The sequence below is a fragment of the Vidua chalybeata genome, chromosome 4, assembly GCF_026979565.1.
Source record: "Vidua chalybeata isolate OUT-0048 chromosome 4, bVidCha1 merged haplotype, whole genome shotgun sequence".
Lineage (NCBI taxonomy): Eukaryota > Metazoa > Chordata > Aves > Passeriformes > Viduidae > Vidua > Vidua chalybeata.
The window spans coordinates 4,409,694-4,416,030 of NC_071533.1; positions in this window are offsets into that span (position 1 = coordinate 4,409,694).

Sequence of the window (6,337 nt, forward strand, 5' to 3'; positions counted from 1 at the left end):
ACAACTTTCGTGGAACAGACAGCTAGCCTAAATCATAACCATTAGCCTAAATCATAACAGTATCTCTCTTTAAAACTTAGACACCCATAATACACTTATTAGAGTATCTGTATATTAAAAAAAAAAAAAAAAAGAAGAAGAAAAAAAGTAGCACTAACAAAACCAGAAACAAAAAAGAAGGCATGACTGACTGGGCTGCTGTTTTAGCAATAGGGTGAAGGAATGAGTAATAAAAATCTCTCTTTCAAGAACATTTTTTTCAATAAGCTTGCAAAGTAGACAGCTCATGAGTGCCCGGTTGATTTGGAGAGACTTACATTGTTGGCAGTAAATGGACAATTTTCACAAAGGGATCCAAATTATACCTGAAGTGCCAGCTGTAAGTGAAAGACTGAATATAACCCTGGTGTTTTCAGTGCTCATACACTTCGTCCTTTCCTACTATTTCATTTTTAGCATATGCTTCATATACCTGATGGTGGGTCATGGACACCCACAAGGGTTTGTAGTGCTGTTCTTAGTAGGAGGAGTAACTTAAGAAATTCCATTACTGGACTGAATTTTTGCTCTTAGGATCAAAGCTCTTATGAAAACTCATTCAACATAACAAAAAACTTTATACCTATATTTCTCTAGCAAGTTTCAATTAAATTTAATAAAAATAGATATGAGAAGGTTTTTTTTTTTTTTTTTCAGTTGTAATGGGCAGGTAACATAGTTGCAAGAGCTCTTTAGCAACATGCAAGTCTTATAGTTCTGCAGTGTAAGTAAGGCACAGGCCTGAAACTCTTTTTTTCTTTTTTTTTTTCCTTTTTTTTTTTTTTTGGTCTGTAGAGGAGCATGTAAAGATACTATCTGTCTATTAAAGTATGCAAAGGAATTGGTTAACAGTCATGGGATTGTACAGGGAAGAATTAATCCGTCGCTAAAAACTCGGAAATGCCATGAAATATTTGTCTGTTAGTGTCCAAGCATATCAAACACTTGTCCTGGAATTCCATTTAGGTAAAGGCTTCATAAGCTTCAGTTTAGAAATCACCAGATGACTGAGATTGAAGGGACTTCTAAAGATCATCTGGTACAACCAACTCTGGCCAAGCAGAGTCATCTAGATGAGGCTGGCCACAACCAAGTCCAGTTGGCTTTTGAATATCAGTTTGCTTTAACTGTAGAATAACTGATAATATTAATTAGAGCTGCTTACGGATGGTGTCATGGTTTTGTTCTGTGGTGATCACCAGGAAATCAATCTCCTCATGCAGGACATAAAAACAATTAGTTAATTAGTTAGTTAGTTATACTAACTAACTAATTGTCCTGATTCCTATAGCATCCTGGAAACAGCATTCTGATTAATTGTGGTCTTTTAACTTAGCCGACTAAGAACACTATGCCAGTAGTACTTATGACGGTGGATATGATAGTGGGAGTGTGTATAAATAAGATCTGGGTTCTCAGCCTTATGATTTTAAAGACAATTAACTTTTTTCATATTGTATTCTATGCATTTTTACTGCATTAAGCATCTGCTTGATGGTCAATGAAAGCTGTAATAAGGAATTTGAGATTTTAATTATCAGTCCTGGATTAATATTTTCATAAAAAAACAGCAACATTTTAAATGTAAGGATAGGTTAGAAGTTTTGCATTGAATTGCTTAGCGTACTTTTTCCAGATTCAGCCAAAGCCCCTTGGCTCTCTTAGGTACTTAACAAAACTATAGACAATTAAACAAAATGGAAACACACAGAGAAAACAGCTCACTGTGCATTGAAACACAGCACAGAAATGAGACAGACTGACCTGTAGTTTCAATATGGTTCATTACTATAACGCAGCAAACCAACAGCTGATACTTTATACCTGATAATGGAATATTTTTACCTTGGCATATGCTCCTCTAGCTAGGCACTGGAAAGAGTTTCCTTTCAGATCACACTTAACACTGCTCCCTTTTATCAAGTACTTCTCTTTGAACCAGTAATTGAAAATATTGAGTGCATTTTATTATAGGATTACTTCCCAGTCACACTCGAATAGAAATATATTTATTGTTCAGCAAAGACTTGTTGAGCAAACAAGAAAAGTCCTTGCCCTTCACTAGTATTCTATTTACCTGAACTCTGATTTAATGACTTTTGATGGAATGGGCATCTCTGTGAAGCATTATTTTTTCAAGATGCCTATTTAGATCTTGTTCAGTATTAAAGGTATAGTTACTTTCAATAAGATCATAATAATTTCCTATCACGCACACTAACAACAAGATGATTCCACACTATTGGACTACCTTATAGCACAGAGGACTAGAAGCTACATAGCTATGAAAACAAAATTGAATGTTGCTGTCTCGAAGCAGAAAAAGGTTCATCTTTTTCAGGGTTGGAAGACATAGCATGGGGAGCTGGGGGAGGGAAAATGCTGGTAGAAGCTGAAAGAGTATTAAAGCAGGTATAAGTGAGAAGGCCTGGGAGCAAGCTGTCCATGAAAAAAATGGAAGCTTTAGTTTTGTGTCTGAAAGACACTTTGAAAGGTACGGTGAGGAACAGGGATTTTTAATTTTCTCCCCTCCTCCATCCTGTCCCTCTTCTGACACATTTTCTCTCCACCTCATCCCACACCTCACAACTCATCCTAGACAGAGTACTCCCTCCTCCTCCCCACTGCCAAAGGCATCTTAACATCCATCTCCTATTCCCTGCCTCTGATTAACCTGCTTTTCTTCCCAGCAGCTTCCCTAATAAAGGAAGGGCAAAGAGAAACTCCTGAAAATGTGGGTTGAAGACAAGCACCAGAAGCAGAACCCAAAGATCTGTGGATTTCAGAGAATGAAGCTTTTCCTGGCAGAGCTGAGGCAGATGTGTTGGTGGGACAATATCTGCTTTGCATTTGGGCTGTTTATATGAGTTGCCATTCCCTTCCTCATCCTCACATAAGCAGCAGCAGATGGGGTAAGGATGAATTGTTCAGTCCATGGCAGTCAATCTTTGTCACCTCAGGCACAAGCAAAACATGCAGTTTGCAGTACCTACAGACTCACACTGAAGAAAATATGACACGCCCTGGCTTGGGCAAGCTGTGTGCAGATACAAGATGCTGTTTGCATCCTGCAATCCTGTTAACTGTCCTCAATTTAACTTGCAAGAGGCTGACTACTGAAGCAGTAGTGCATGGAAATTTGAGAGCAGCTGTATCACATTTCAGGCCTTGAAGGCAAGCGTGCATACCAGTGCTGTTATTTTTAGAACATTATATCTTAGAGAGTTCACCTAGGACACATACAGACAGATGTCATACTCGTCAGGGTTGCAGAGAGCTCCAAGTGAATCCAACCTGTCCCCCAGTTTCCGCCCTGTCAGTCTTCCCACCTAGGGAATTAGCTGATTCACCCCAAATACAGGAGGATGTGTAGGTAAAACATGTTGGCTCCTAATTCTCCCAGACCTTGTTTCCCACCTGTTCAGATCTTGAGTCTTTCTCTCCTGTCTCTGGCACTTACAGCTCTGCTTCGTAATCTGCCATTCCGCAGTCTGTCCAAGCACAGTCAGGACAGGCAGAGAAAAATCTCATCAAACCTAAAGCAGGAGTTAATCAGGCATTAGCTTGAGAGGCCCTGGAAATTCTCAGTATTCATCATTGAACATAACACTTCTGTGAAGGGAAAAAAGACAGTGAGAAATAAGAAACCATTCTTTTTGTGGGGGGCTAAAAGGGACAAAATTAGCAGTAATGACTCTACAGTGCTTTGAATATTTAAAGTACTATATACTTCATGCATTTATGAGGTTGATTACAAAAATCACAAGTAATGAGACTAATCTTGAAACTTGGGAGTCAAATTCCAAATGCCTACAAATGTCTGAGCCTTGATTTCCACTCAGTCTCCTATGAATTGACTCAGCCCAGTACCAACAGGACTACTTGAACAAAGAAATATTCTCCTATTTAACAGGCATTACATATTATGTGCTGTAGTTATTGCTGCTCTTACTTCTATAATTATGGAGGCATGTTCACAAATATAAAATTCACGATTTTTGGTGATGATCTATTTTGAGCTAAATAGGCTAAATTCAAACATAGCTGTGTCCAGGTGTCCACAATAACCTTCTAAACTTCAGTATTAGTAGAACTTACTGTTCATTGCCTACAAATGGCCACAACTCATCGAACTCACCTTAAGTGATACAGGTGTTAGACATTACTCTCCTCTATTTGAAGACTGCACTACCTGCCACAGAGCCACATAAATTATAAATCATAGTTGATCTCTCAAAGGTCTTAAATTCTACTTGTATCAGGGGACTCCCTTTCAGAATAAATAGTGCTTCTTGCTGCTGTCAGTTCTGATATTACAGCTAAGAGTCTTGGCAGTGTTATTTTTTGAATTGTGACAGGCCTGATTACAAGAAGGAAATACAATGGAATCATAATGATGTTCCTTATTTTGTATTGAGACAGCACTCAGAAGGCAAGAAAAAGTAGAGGCATGTTCTGCTGGGTATTGCACAAACACAAAACAGGCAGACAGGGACTGTCCTGAGGAGATTACAGTCTCAGTGAGAATTACAAAGAGTATGGAGTAAATGACATCCAGTACTGTGATTCTCTTTCTGCGTTTACAGATAAATGACTGCATGTCCGACCTAAATTATTTTATTTGATGAAGAGATATTTAAAATCACTAACACAAAGGAAGGAATTTTGATAATCAAACAAACCCTAAACTTCAAGCCTCAGACAAACATCTACTAGTAAAAATGCTGTTTCTCCTACAGAACAATTACTGTATCTTCTGGCTTACATTCAGTGATGAATACCTGGGAGCTGTGGTTGTTAAACAACTTGTTTAACACCATCATCTGCCTTGCATGCCTTCCATGTTTAGCTAGAAGGGGCCCAACATGAAAAAGTTAATAGCCCATTCCAGGCATCCCTGTCCTAAAGAGATAAAATCAGGCCAAAAGGAACACTGCTAGTCTTAGCAATGCACATATACCCGTAGAAAGAAACTTTCTATCCCTTTTCTGTTACCCCTAGTATTAAAAACAGCACTGCTAGTCCAATAAAGGCCTTTTTTTTTTTTTTTTTGAAGTGCAAATAGAGAAAGGTCAGGTATTTTTTGTACACAGAACTTCATCAATCTCCTGTGTAAAGGAAAATGGCTAATACTGCAGCTGCAGCCGGATTCCAATCCTGTTAAACTTCTTGAAACTCAAAGTCACCCTAAGGAAATTTTTTGTTTTTCCAGTTTCATAAATCTCTGTTTTCTTTATGAACAAAAACCAAACAACCATGTGAGCAGTTGGGCCTGAGCACGTGGCTTTATGGTCAGCAGGAACTTAGCCAATGACCTTCGTGATCCCAGGAGGAATAAAACCAATGCATACATGAATTCCCATGCTTTTCACTCTTCATCTCTGGTTCTGCTTGTATCTCCTTAAATGGTGTACAAATCAGAAACATTGATTTCCCTCAATGACTAGGTCAGCATCTATTATGATTTAATTAAAAGCTTGCTCTCTGAGGAGGTTTCTCTCTGTGATGATATCCTTCCTCTCTGTTATTTCTCTTCTCACTTCTTAAACTGAATGAAGTAGTAAGCTTTAGACTTTTAAAAATAAAGTTTTCTATTAATTTCATCACTGTTAAATCAGATTTAATTTTCTACATATGTTGATTTATCTCAGATGATCCAAGTCATTACTGAGGCATGAATTTTCTTCCTTTGACTTACCTGCTTCTGATACCTACACACAGCTTAGTCACATTTAAGGGTAATTAAAAATATTCCAGTCTCATTCTGTGGCACTGAGTAGTTTATGAAACATGAAAACTTTCCAATTTGCACTATTTTATCTCTCAACTCAATTGCTCTCTTTATTTTAAAATATGTTTGACCATTTTACTGATATAAAAGCATTATATCAAAGCATCAAATTCAAAAGAGCAATGAGGCTGTGAATAAGCTGCACTGCTTTGCTTTTCATGTGCCCACAGCTGAATTCTTTAGAAGGTCCCACTTTCACAGTCAGGCTTAACCTCTGCCCTCATTTATGTCATCAAACACAGCTGAGTAAAATTCAACATAAAATCTTTATTTTATCCTTTTTGAAAAAGCAATGTGTGAGAAAATTAGAGGACTGTTTAAGTTATAACCTAAGATTTCTCATCAAGACAAGCTGCATCAGAAAGTTTTATAGTCAAAGCAAATATCAAACTACCAAAATATATCATACTCCTTTTTTATGGAATGTTGTCACCTGAAGCATACAGCTACCATGATTTTCAACAGAGTCACTTTCTTTCATTTAAAAAGAAAATAAATCAAAATATT